The sequence below is a fragment of the Triticum dicoccoides genome, chromosome 5B (assembly GCF_002162155.2).
Source record: "Triticum dicoccoides isolate Atlit2015 ecotype Zavitan chromosome 5B, WEW_v2.0, whole genome shotgun sequence".
Classification (NCBI taxonomy): domain Eukaryota; kingdom Viridiplantae; phylum Streptophyta; class Magnoliopsida; order Poales; family Poaceae; genus Triticum; species Triticum dicoccoides.
The window spans coordinates 685497675-685512492 of record NC_041389.1 but is presented as its reverse complement, the minus strand read 5'-3'; positions in this window follow the sequence as shown (position 1 = coordinate 685512492).

Genomic DNA, 14818 nt, shown 5'->3' with positions numbered 1-14818 from the left:
ACGGGTAATATAATAGCATCGAACAATAAAAAATTATAGATACGTTGGAGACGTATCAAGCATCCCCAAGCTTAATTCATGCTCGCCCTCGAGTAGGTAAATGACAGAAACATAATTTTTGATGTGGAATGCTACCTAGCATATTTCTCAATATAATTTTCTTTATTGTGGCATGAATGTTCATATCCAAATGATTCAAAATAAAAGTTCATATTGACATAAGAATAGTAATACTTCGAGCATACTAACAAGTAATCATGTCTTCTCAAAATAACATGTCTAAAGAAAGTTTATCCCTACAAAATCATATAGCTAGGCTATGTTTCATTTTCGTCACACAAAATACTCCCATCATGCACAACCCCGGTATCAGCCAAGCAATTGGTTCATACTTTTTAACGCGCTTCAGTTTTTTTTCAACTCTCACGCAATACATGAGCGTAAGCCATGGATATAGAACTATGCGTGGAATAGAATATAATGATGGAGGTTGTGTGGAGAAGACAAAAAAGGAGAAAGTCTCATATTGATGAGGCTAATTGACGAGATATGGAGATGCCCATCAATTGATGTCAACATAAGGAGTAGGGATTGCCATGCAACGGATGCACTAGAGCTATAAATGTATGAAAGCTCAACAAAAGAAACTAAGTGGGTGTGCATCCAACTTGCTTGCTCATGAAGACCTAGGGCATTTTGAGGAAGCCCATCGTTGGAATATACAAGCCAAGTTCTGTAATGAAAGATTCCCACTTAGTATATGAAAGTGACAACATAGGAGACTCTTTATCATGAAGACCATGGTGCTACTTTGAAGCACAAGTGTGGAAAACGATAGTAACATTGTCCTCCTTTTTTGGGCCTTTTTTTAATTTGGCCTTTCTCCTTTTTTTCATTTGGCCTTTTTTTTATTTGGCCTTTTTTTATAAGGGACAATGCTCTAAAAATGTTGATTGTCACACTTCTATTTACTTACAACTCATGAATTACAACTCAATACTAGAACAAAATACGACTTTATATGAATGCCTGATGTCTACTATACAACCTTCTTCTTGTAGACTTTGTTGGGCCTCCAAGTGCAGAGGTTTGTAGGACAGTAGCAAATTTCCCTCAAGTGGATGACCTAAGGTTTATCAATCCGTGGGAGGCATAGGATGAAGATGGTCTCTCTCAAACAACCCTGCTACCAAATAACAAAGAGTCTCTTGTGTCCCCAACACACCCAATACAATGGTAAATTGTATAGGTGCACTAGTTCGGCGAAGAGATGGTGATACAAGTGCAATATGGATGGTAGATATAGGTTTTTGTAATCTGAAATTATAAAAATAGCAAGGTAACTAATGATAAAAGTGAGCACAAACAGTATTAGAATGCTAGGAAACAAGGCCCAAGGTTCATACTTTCACTAGTGCAAGTTCTCTCAACAATAATAACATAACTGGATCATATAACTATCCCTCAACATGCAACAAAGAGTCACTCCAAAGTCACTAATAGCGGAGAACAAACGAAGAGATTATTGTAGGGTACGAAACCACCTCAAAATTGTTTACATTGAAAGTTACTTGCCCCCTTGCATGTTTTGCTTTTTTTCCTTGCATGTGTTTGTATATGTTGTGCTTCCAACTGGCTTATCTTGAGCAATCAAGTATGTGTGTGTTGGTTCACACATCATGTACATGTGTGTCGTGCATTGAGCCTTTATGATACTTGTTTGTATCCTAGTTGGCTCATGTGAGAGATTAATGGAACATCCCATTTTGGGGGAGTGATGTGCTTTGAGCACCTCACGATCCTATAAATGTGTGTACATGAGGAATACCATCTAGTATTGATATTACAAGATTATCTAGTCGCTAGGTGGTATATCTCTCATGAGAAATTCAAATTCTAAAAAGTCCATTGATTATCTCTCGTTGGATCCTCTTATTGCCTCTTGTTAAGTTTTCTTTAGTATCACATTATGGGGGAGTAATATGCTATGTGCATATTACAACCCTAGAAAATGTGTACATTTGAGATATTGTCACTTAGAGTTGATATGATTAATTATCTTGTTCTTAAGTGACATGTTAGATCTACAAGTTGCAATTTGCTTGTGTTTGTTGTGAAGATGATGTTGAATGTCCTTGTTATCTTCCACCGGGAATTATTTTCAAATACTTCTTGTCTTTGACAATTGGTAGTCACTTATGTGTGGTAGAATTTGTTGCTCATCTTTACTTTGGCTTTTGTTTTTATTTGCCTTTTCTCTTGCCAAGGTTTGTGTCAACTCCCGTTGTCTTCCCTACCACTTGTGGATCTTGTTTATTTCTTGTTCTTGCCTAGTGTTTTCTAGATATAGTGAAAGTGGTGATCCCACCTTGTGCATTTTGTATTCAAATGCAAATCCTATATAACGCACAACTCGTGGGGGAGCTATCCTATTTTCTTTATAACACTCTTCTTGTGATCCTTATCAAGTATGTTTTGGTGGAAGGAAAGCCATTTTGTTATGGTACTTTGTGCCATCATGAAACTTTGTTGAGAGCTTCATTTGTTAGGAACCATCCTCTCTTTGGGAGTTTGACATCTTTAGTTTAGTGTGTATCAATGGATATCTCATTCCTTGATGTATCTTTAATGAATTCCTACCACACAACCATGTTCTATCTTCACCATGGGTTGTCATAAGTGTTGGTTATTCTTTTTACATTTTTAGTGTGCTTGTGAACCCTTTTGCTTGGTGTGTGTGGGGAGGACATGTCATACATCGTGTATCTCATTTACCCAAGACTATGTTGATGCTTTATGCTCATCCTTATATTAGTCTTCTCAAGTGCTTTGTCATGACTCACACACATCATTTTGGTTGAGCCTATTCTTAAGTTGCCTCTTTTACATGTTTCTCAACCATTTGTTTGCTGCAAGTGCTAGGCTTTGTTTCCTACATGCTCACTAGCACTTGTTGTGAGTTTCTATTGATTTTCTAGGAGTGATGATCCTATTTTGTGCACTTGGTATCCTAATGCAAATATTGTAAGGAGTGCACAAATCATGGAGATCTTCACTAGTATCTTTAGAACACTCTGTTGCTCTCTTGCACTTGTCGTGAGGTTATATTGATCTTGGGGGACTGGCGATCCTATTTTGTGCTCTGATAACCCACAAGTGTAGGGGATCGCAACAGTTTTCGATACATAAGAGTGTCGAACCCAACGAGGAGCTAAAGGTAGAATAAATATTCCCTCAAGTTCTATCGACCACCGATACAACTCTACGCACGCTTGACGTTCGCTTTACCTAGAACATGTATGAAACTAGAAGTACTTTGTAGGTGTTGTTTGATGGGTTTGCAAGATAATAAAGAGCACGTAAATAAAAGCTAGGGGCTGTTTAGATAAATAAGTAATAAAGTAAATATAGAGAGTGTGGAAAAGACGTGGTAGGAGTTGTGGAATTGTCCCAAGCAATTGACTATGTTACTAGACCGGTAGTCACTATTGCAAGTCTATTTGAGGGAGAGGCATAAGCTAACATACTTTCTCTACTTGGATCATATGCACTTATGATTGGAACTCTAGCAAGCATCCGCAACTACTAAAGATTCATTAAGGTAAAACCCAACCATAGCATTAAAGCATCAAGTCCCCTTTTATCCCACACGTAAACAACCTACTTACTCGGGTCTGTGCTTCTGTCACTCACGCCACCCACCATAAGAAAATCATAAACATATTGCAAACCCTACAACGGGGATCCCTCGCGCTTGCGTGACACCGAGGGCACAATAGGACAGCACCAATAATACAACATGCAACTCAAACCAATCATAGCAATTCATCAATCACCGATAGGACAACAGAAATTTACTCAGACATCATAGGATGGCAACACATCATTGGATAATAATATGAAGCATAAAGCACCATGTTCGAATAGAGGGTACAGCGGGATGCGGGAGAGTGGACCGCTGAATATAGAAGGGGGGAGGTGATGGAGATGTTGGTGAAGATGTCAGTGGTGTTGGTGAAGATCGTGGTGATGATGATGGCCCCCGGCGGCGCTCCGACGCCACCGGAAGCAAGGGGAAGAGAGCCCCACTTCTTCTTCTTCTTTCTTGACCTCCTCCGTAGATGGGAGAAGGGTTTCCCCTCTGGTCGTTGGCTCCCATGGCGTGGGAGGGGCGAGAGCCTCTCCGAGATTGGATCTATCTCTCTGTTTCTGCGTTCTCAGATTCTACCCCTTCACCGTTTCTTTAATATCCGGAGATCCGTAACTTCGATTGGGGTGAATCTTTCGCCCAGATTTTTCTCATAAAATTAGATTTCTTGGGGCAAAAGAAGGGAATCAACCGCCTTATGGGTGGCCCACGAGAGTGTCAGGTGCCCCCAGGGGGTGTGGGCACGCCAACCTATCTCGTGGCCACCTCGGACACCGTTTCGCATTGACTCTTCCTCCGGAAAATCCCAAATATTCCAAAATAATTCTCCGTCCGTTTTTATCCGTTTGGACTCTGTTTGATATTGGTTTTCTGCGAAACATAAAACATGCAACAAATAGGAACTGGCACTGGGCACTGGATCAATATGTTAGTCCCAAAAATAGTATAAAAAGTTGCCAAAAGTATATGAAAGTTGAAGAATATTGGCATGTAACAATCAAAAATTATAGATACGACGGAGATGTATCAGCATCCCCAAGCTGAGTTCCTGCTCGTCCTTGTGTAGGTAAATGATAAAAAAATAATTTTGATGTGGAATGCTACCTAGCATAATCTTGATCGTATGTCTCATCATGGCATGAATAGTAAGACACGAGTGATTCAAAGTAATAGTCTATCATTTGACATACAAACAATAATACTTCAAGCATACCAACCAAGAAATTATGTCTTATCAAATAACATAGCCAAAGAAAGCTTATCCCTACAAAATCATATAGTCTGGCTATGCTCCATCTTCATCACACAAAGCATTCAAATCATGCACAACCCCGATGACAAGCCAAGCAATTGGTTCATACTTTTTAACGCGCTTCAGCTTTTTCAAATCTTACGCAATACATGAGAGCAAGCCATGGACATAGCACTATGGTGGTATATGGCGGTGGTTGTTAGGAAAAAAAGGGAGAAGATAGTCTCACATCAACTAGGCGTATCAACGGGCTATGGAGATGCCCATCAATAGATATCAATGTGAGTGAGTAGGGATTGCCATGCAACGGATGCACTGGAGCTATAAATGTATGAAAGCTTAGCAAAAGAAACTAAGTGGGTGTGCATCCAACTCGCTTGCTCACGAAGACCTAGGGCATTTTGAGGAAGCCCATCATTGGAATATAGAAGCCAAGTTCTATAATGAAAATTCCCACTAGTATATGAAATTGAAAGCATAGGAGACTCTCTCGATGAAGAACATGGTGCTACTTTGAAGCACAAGTGTGGTAAAAGGATAGTAACATTGCCCCTTCTCTCTTTTTCTCTCATTTTTTTTATTTTTTTTATTTTTTTGGTGGGCTTCTTTGGCCTCTTCTTTTTTATTTGGGCTTCTTTGGCCTCTTTTATTTTTCATAAAGTCTGGAGTCTCATCCCGACTTGTGGGGGAATCATAGTCTCCTTCATCCTTTCCTCACTGTGGAAATGCTCTAATAATGATGATCATCACACTTTTATTTACTTACAACTCAATATTACAACAAAGATATGACTCTATATGAATGCCTCCGGCGGTGTACCGGGATGTGCAATGATCTAGCGTAGCAATGACATCAAAAAAATGGACAAGCCATGAAAACATCAGGCTAGCTATCTTACGATCATGCAAAGAAATATGACAATGATGGAGCACGTCATAATAAACAGAACAGTGGAAAGTTGCATGGCAATATATCTCGGAATGGCTATGGAAATGCCATAATAGGTAGGTATGGTGGCTGTTCTGAGGAAGGTAAATAATGGGTGCATGATACCGGCGAAGGTTGCGCAGCATAATAAAGGCTAGCAAAGTGGAAGGGTGAGTATGCGTATATCCATGGACTCACATTAGTCATAAAGAACTCATATACTTATTGCAAAAGTCTACTTAGCCCTCGAAGCAAAGTACTACTACGCATGCCCCTAGAGGGATAGATTGGTAGGAAAAGACCATCACTCGTCCCCGACTGCCACTCATAAGGAAGACAATCAAAAAACACCTCATGCTCCAACTTTGTTACATAACGGTTCACCATATGTGCATGCTACGGGACTTGCAAACCTCAACACAAGTATTTCTCAATTTCACAATTACTCAACTAGCACGACTCTAATATCACCACCTTTATATCGCAAAACTATTGCAAGGAATCAAACATATCATATTCAGTGATCTACAAGTTTTATGTAGGATTTTATGAATAACCATGTGAATGACCAATTCCTGTCATATCTCTAAATAGATATAAGTGAAGCAAGAGAGTTTAATTCTTTCTACAAAAGATATGCCCACTCTCTAACAAATATAAGTAAAGCAAAAGAGCATTCTACAAATGGCGGTTTTTTATGTGAAGAGAAACAGGCAATCCAAACTTCAAATGATATAAGTGAAGCACATGAAGCATTCTATAAATCAACCAAGGACTATCTCATACCAGCATGGTGCATAAAGGAAAAATGAAAACTAAATGCATAAGACGCTCCAAGACTTGCACATAATGCATGAACGAAACGAATCCGAAAACATACCGATACTTGTTGAAGAAAGAGGGGATGCCTTCCGGGGCATCCCCAAGCTTAGACGCTTGAGTCTCCTTGAATATTTACTTGGGGTGCCTCGGGCATCCCCCAAGCTTGAGCTCTTGCCTCTCTTCCTTTTCCTCATATCGAGACCTCCTCGATTAGACACTTCATCCACACAAAACTTCAACAGAAAACTCGGTAAGATCCGTTAGTATAATAAAGCAAATCACCACTCTAAGTACTGTAGCAAACCAATTCATATTTTGTTTTTGCATTGTGCCTACTGTAATATAACTTTTTCATGGCTTAATCCACTAATATAAATTGATAGATTCATCAAAACAAGCAAACTATGCATCAAAAACAGAATTTGTCAAAAACAGAACAGTCTGTAGTAATCTGAACATTCACCACACTTCTGGTACCCCAACAATTCTACCAAAATTAGGAGAAATAAAAACTTTGTACAGAAAGACAGTGCAAAAAGAATCAGAACCGTTTGGCGTTCCAGCAAAAAATGTAAAATCGAGCACTACAGCCAAAGTTTCTGTCCTGCACCGTAGAAACCAATAAGCATTGTAAACATCCTAAAGGAAAACCTTGGCACATTATTTTTATAATACAATGGAATTGTACAAGGGGGTAATTATTTTTGATGAAAAGTTTCTGTAATTAAGATTCACAAAGTTTCCGTGAGCATGAACAAAGTTCAAGGAGCTCTCCCACTTCAACAATGCTTGTCTCTCTCACTTTCTCTTTCCTTTTTGAAAAGTTTTTAGGTTCCCCTCTTTATTTATTTTTTTGTTTTTAAACTATATGAAAGCACTCAACAGAAATAAATGACTCTCTAAAACTTCCGGGTTGTCTCCCTGGCAGCACTTTCTTATAAGCCATTAAGCTAGGCATATAGTGCTCAAGTAATGAATCCACCCGGATCCCAAGGTATATCAAAGCCAATTTTAATTAACAATGATTTGTAATTTAGTAGTGAGCACAAAGTAACATATAACATGCAACAACGAAGTCTAACTCTCTTCCTATGCATCGGCATGTCATAAAAGAACAATTCATGCACACATAGTAAAGGCCAATGCATAGTATAAACAGTTTCTTGCAATTTTATAATATTGGAAACATAGAGAGGTGGAGATATGGTTCCTCTCTCATAATAATTGCAAGTAGGAGCAGCAAGCACATGCATATTATATCTATCAAAATCATCATGTGCAACGGTAAACGGCAACCCATCAATATAATGCTTACTAAGCACAAACTTCTCTGACATAGTGTAGTCGGGAGAATTCAAAAAGATAATAGGACTATCATGTGTGGGTGTAATAGTAACAATTTCATGTTTAACATAAGGAACTAAAGCAAGTTCATCTCCATAAGCATAATTCATATTGGCATCTTGGCCACAAGCATAGCAAGCATCATCAAAAAGGGATATTTCAAACAAATTCAAGGGATCATAGCAATCATCATAGCAATCATCCTTCGATAAGCATGAAGGGTAATTAAACAATGTATGAGTTGAAGAGCTACTCTCATTAGAAGGTGGGCATGGGTGATCAATCCGCTCTTCCTCCTTTTGTTCTTCTCTCTCCTCATCATATTTTTCATCCAATGAGCTCACAATTTCATCAATTTCTATTTCCATAGCTTCCTGCAAAATATTAATCTCTTCTTGGACAACGGAGACTTTCTCAATAAATGCATTAATATAGTAATTGTATTCATAATTTTCATATAAATATCTAAGTATAGAAAGATTTTCAGGCCTATAAACATCATCATCTAAAGCTTCATACTTTTCAAACAGAGATTCAATTTCATAAGCAGCCTTAAAAGCAACAAATTCTTCAATTTGTTCAACATCATAGTAATCATATATACCATTAGCATAAGAAGCTAAGGTTTCATTATCATTAAATTTGCATGAAAAGGGAAGGTGTGGAGCCTTCATCCTAGAGCAACAAGTAATATCATATCTCAAGCATAGATCCCGAGCATACCAACGCAACATAATAAATTGATCCCATAATAGTTTACCTTTTTGTGTCAAGCGATAATCCCTAAAGTATTCACGTTGATCCAACATGTCTCCCATTATAAAGTTGAATGGGGTTTTCTCAGGATTATCAAAGTAGTACATAATACCTTTCATAAAGTGAGAATCGAGGGTTTTAGGAGTTACCCCATCTCTATGAGTAGAAAGTACACCTAATTTTTTTGGTATTTCGTGTTCCATATCCATAACTAAAGATAGAGAACAACTTAGAACAGCAAATAAAAATTACTTAGTGATAAAGCAAACAAGCACACACGAGAATATTCACCCCACACTATGACTCCCCGGCAACGGATCCAAAAAAAGGTCTTGATAACCCACAAGTGTAGGGGATCGCAACAGTTTTCGGTAAGTAAGAGTGTCGAACCCAACGAGGAGCTAAAGGTATGAAACTAGAAGTACTTTGTAGGTGTTGTTTGATGGGTTTGCAAGATAATAAAGAGCACGTAAATAAAAGCTAGGGTCTGTTTAGATAAAGAAGTAATAAAGTAAATATAGCGAGTGTGGAAAAGAGGTGGTAGGAGTTGTGGAATTGTCCCTAAGCAATTGACTATGTTACTAGACCGGTAATCACTATTGCAATTCTATTTGAGGGAGAGGCATAAGCTAACATACTTTCTCTACTTGGATCATATGCACTTATGATTGGAACTCTAGCAAGCATCCGCAACTACTAAAGATTCATCAAGGTAAAACCCAACCATAGCATTAAAGCATCAAGTCCCCTTTTATCCCATACGTAAACAACCTACTTACTCGAGTCTGTGCTTCTGTCACTCATGCCACCCACCATAAGCAAATCATAAACATATTGCAAACCCTACAGCGGGGATCCCTCACGCTTGCGCGACACGGAGGGAACAATAGGACAGCACCAATAATAAAACATGCAACTCAAACCAACCATAGCAATTCATCAATCACCGATAGGACAACAGAAATCTACTCAAACATCATAGGATGGCAACACATCATTGGATAATAATATGAAGCATAAAGCACCATGTTCAAGTAGAGGGTACAGCGGGATGCGGGAGAGTGGACAACTGAATATAGAAGGGGGAAGGTGATGGAGATGTTGGTGAAGATGGCGGTGGTGTTGGTGAAGATCGTGGTGATGATGATGGCCCCCGGCAGCGCTCCGGCGTCACTGGAAGCAAGGGGGAGAGAGATCCCCCCTTCTTCTTCTTCCTTGACCTCCTCCATAGATGGGAGAAGGGTTTCCCCTCTGGTCCTTGGCTCCCATGGCGTGGGAGGGGCGAGAGCCCCTCCGAGATTGGATCTATCTCTTAGTTTCTGCGTTCTCAGATTCTACCCCTTCACCGTTTCTTTAATATCCGGAGATCCGTAACTCCGATTGGGGTGAATCTTTCGCCCAGATTTTTCTCATAAAATTAGCTTTCTTGCGGAAAAAGAAGGGCACGAACCGCCTTACGGGTGGCCCACGAGAGTTCCAGGTGCACCCAGGGGGTGTGGGCGCGCCCCCCCTGTCTCGTGGCCACCTCGGACACCGTTTCACGTTGATTCTTCCTCCGGAAAATCCCAAGTATTCCAAAATAATTCTCCGTCAGTTTTTATCCCGTTTGGACTCCGTTTGATATTGGTTTTCTTCGAAACATAAAACATGCAACAAACAGGAACTGACACTGGGCACTGGATCAATATGTTAGTCCTAAAAATAGTATAAAAAGTTGCCAAAAGTATATGAAAGTTGAACAATTTTGGCATGGAACATTAAAAAATTATAGATACGACGGAGACGTATCATGCTCGTTGTAGCCAATTACAAAACTAAATTGTGCACAAATCATGGGGAGCTTCTCTAGTTTCTCTAGAACACTCCTTTGCTCATATCCTAATTTATTTCATTCTTGTGGCACGTAGGATCATTGGTCTAGTTGGCTCAATTGATACCCATTGATTGCTTGCTTCAATTGGTATCTCTTGATTGCTTGATTGCTTGATTGCTTGTTTCTCTCTTTGTTATGTCTTTGTGGCATATCATTCTTTTGCAATCTTTGGGCCTCAATATAGTTTGTCTTCCTCCAAGTATTTACCGTTGGACATGTGTATTGCATTCCACTCTCTTGTTGATAAATACACAATTTATGGAGGAACACTTTTTATATTGGCCTTCTAAGCTTTTCACCCATTTTGGCAATCGATGCCATTGGGAGAGGAATTTCAGAGAGTTTTGTTTCTAAGCATTTGCATCCCATTCTCATGTATCATTGGTTGTTGCATTGCATGGTGATGCATAATTCCTTATATAAACTCTCTTGAAAGTTATTGTCATCAATTACCAAAATGGGGGAGATTGAAAGAATATGCGGTTGAAGGACAATCTCTATGGACTAATGGTTGTCTTGAGTTATATTTGATGGATTTGTCCATAGGCTTTTCTTGAAGTCCATGTGTTGGTTTCAAGGAGTTTATGAGTTGACCAAGGTGCTCTTAAGGAATTATCCAAAGATTGGTCATGTGAGTGTTGAGCTTATTGCAAGCATGTCTTGAAGAAGAAGATTGTGTGATCATGTTTACCTTCGAGACATCATCCAAATGAAGAGAGTCAGAAAGATTCAAGGTTGATCAAGACTAAGTCAAGAGTGAATCAAGTTGATCAACTCACAAAGCGTAGAAGATGTACCGAGAGGGATCAAGTGATCCCATGGTATGGTAAGAATTGTCCATTGCACTTTGTGTACTAACCCATGGTCTATGTGAGAGTTCTATGTGGGGTTAGGTATGTTTCCATGGGCTTGCGTCAAGAGGAAGATATCATACAACCCATGGAAAGGATGACATCAAGTGGTGATCGTCATCAAGATTGCCGTGTGCAAGTTCAAGTGGAGCATCAGGAAGAGATCAAGGGCTTCAATCTTTCCATCCATTATGGTGTCATTGGACTTGTGAAGATGTGCCGAAGAGTGGCTCACCCATAGTGGACTATGGGGGAGCAATCATCTAGTCTTCATCGAGCCAATGCAATCAAGAAAGGTGGTCCAACTTGAGGGAGTCAAGATCGTCATAATCTAGCTCAAGTGGACCATGTGAAAGGCAAAGGATTTCCCTTGATAGGTTTTCTATTTTACCGGTCTCGTGGTGGTAGTTGGGAGACCGGGTTATAGGATCGTTTGTCGTACAATCAAGGGGGGCTCTCAAGTTGGTAGCTTGATTGTATCATTAGTAGAGATCTCAAACCATTGCATACTTGCATCATGTTTCTTGGTTCTTGTTTGGTTCTCTTTGTGAGTCTTAGAGTTTATAGTCATCTTGATGACAAGCTTGAGTTCATCAAAAACGGAGTTCGCATGCGTCTTCTATGATGTTTTCGGTGTTGGAGGTTTTACCGGTCTTCTCCGAGGAAGGGTTCTCACCTTTTTCTTCTGGGACTTTTCTATTTTGCTTCTTATTGATATTTCTTTCAAGATTGTGTTAGCCCTTGTCGCTAGCTTTCCAACAAACTTGGTTTCATCAAATTCGGAGTCCGTTTGCAAAAGTTGTGGTAGTTTTGGTGTTCTGAAGAGGCTGCAGCGGTACTACCGCGAATTGGAGCGGATGTAATTTTTTTCTACCGCTCCAGAGTGGTACTACCGCGGCTCCTACAGCGCTAGTACGGCTCCGGACCAAAAAACTTGTCCCAAGTCCTGCGGGGGTAGGCACAAAAGTATCTTTTTTGTACCGCTCGCAAGCAGTAGTACCATTACCATTTGCGGTAGTACCGTGAGGTCGAGCGGTAGTACCGTGAGGACGAGTGGTAGTACCGCTCCGGTGGTTCTACTGGCCTTTTGCCTCCTCGCTGTTTTTTTTCCAAGGGGTACTACCGCCCTAGCGGTAGTACCGCTCTGTGCGTGCTGTGAGCATAACGGTTGGATTTTCCCCCACCTATAAAAGGGGGTCTTCTTCCCCATTGAACCTTATCTCTTGAGCTCGTGTTCCTCCCCCATTATTGACCTTCTTTGAGCTTGCCAACTCTCAATCCCTCCAATGATTCTTGCTAGTTCTTGAGGGAAAAGAGAGAGGAGATCTAAATCCACATTTCCACCAATCACTTTCTCCTCTAAGTGAGGGGAACCCCTTGGATCTAGATCTTGGAGTTCTTCGTGTTCTTCTTTCGTTCTTCCTCTCATTTTCCTCCCTAGCATTAGTTGCTTTGGTGGGATTTGGGAGAGAAGGACTTGGGCACTCTGTGTGACCTTGCCATTGCATTTGGTCCATCGGTTTGAGTTCTCCATGTGATACGTGGAAGTTACAAGTTGAGAAGCTTATTACTGTTGGGTGCTTGGTACCCTTGAGCTTGTTACTCTTGGGTGTTTGGACACCCTAGAGCTTGTTCCTCTTGGGTTGTGATGCCCCCGATTCAATCGTACACTAATCATGCACGCAAATCTGTACGATCAAGATCAGGGACTCACGAGAAGATATCACAACACAACTCTAAAAATAAAATAAGTCATACAAGCATCATATTACAAGCCAGGGGCCTCGAGGGCTCAAATACAAGTGCTTGAACACAAACGAGTCAGTGGAAGCAACAATATCTGAGTACAAACATAAGTTAAACAAGTTGCCATAAGATGGCTAGCACAAACTGGGATACAGATAGAAAGAGGCGCATGCCTCCTGCCTGGGATCCTCTTAAACTACTCCTGGTCGTCGTCAGCGGCCTGCACGTAGTAGTAGGCACCTCCAGTGTAGTAGGAGTCGTCGTCAACAGTGGCGTCTGGCTCCTGGGCTCTGGCATCTGGTTGCGACAACCAGGTAGAAGGGAAAGGGGGAAAAGAGGGAGAAAATCAACCGTGAGTACTCATCCAAAGTACTCGCAAGCAAGGATCTACACTACATATGCATGGGTATATGTGTAAAGAGGCAATATTGGTGGACTGAACTGCAGAATGCGAGAATAAGAGGGAGATAACTAATCATGTCGAAGACTACGCTTCTGGCCACCTCCATCTTGCAGCATGTAGAAGAGAGTAGATTGAAGTCCTCCAAGTAGCATCGCATAGCATAATCCTACCTGGCGTTCCTCCCCTCGTCGCCCTGTGGAAAAGCGATCACCGGGTTGTCTGTGGAACTTGTCTAGATGTGATTTATTAAGTATCCGGTTCTAGTTGTCATAAGGTCAAGGTACAACTCCAAGTCGTCCTGTTACCGAAGATCACAGCTATTCGAATAGATTAACTTCCCTGCAGGGGTGCACCACATAACCCAACATGCTCGATCCCATTTGGCCGGACACACTTTCCTGGGTCATGCCCAGCCTCGGAAGATCAACACATCGCAACCCCACCTAGGCACAACAGAGAGGTCAGCACACCGGTCTAAATCCTATGCGCGCAGGGGTCTGGGCCCATCGCCCATTGCACACCTGCACGTTGCGAATGTGGCCGGAAGCAGACCTAGCCCCCTTAATACAAGTGCATGCTTACAGTTCAATCCGGCGCGCGCCGCTCAGTCGCTGGTGTCAAGAAGGCTTCGGCTGATACCACGACGTCGACTACCCATATCTTTCCCGCGTAGTTGGTTAGTGTGTATAGGCCAGCGGCCAGACTCAGATCAAATACCATGATCTCGTTAAGCGTGTTATTATGAAGCAACCGTGAACGCCGACTAGGGCCAGGCCCACCTCTCTCCTAGGTGGTCTCAACCTGCCCTATCGCTCCGCCACAAAGTCACAGTCGGGGGACGTCGGGAACCCAGGCCCACCTCTACCGGGATGGAGCCACCTGTCCTTTCAGCCCCCATATCGGAATCACTTGCGGGTACTCAACGAGCCAACCCGACTTTAGTCACCATCTGTATAGTATGTATATATGTATAGTATATACCCGTTATCACCTCCCGAGTGATCATGGCCCGATAGTATAGCAAGGCAGACTAACAAGAATGTAGGGCCACAGATGACAAACTAGCATCCTATACTAAGTATTTAGGATTGCAGGTAAGGTCTCAACAGATGTAGCAACAATGACAGGCTATGCATCAAAATAGGATTAACAGAAAGCAGTAACATGCTACACTAATCTAATGCAACCATTATA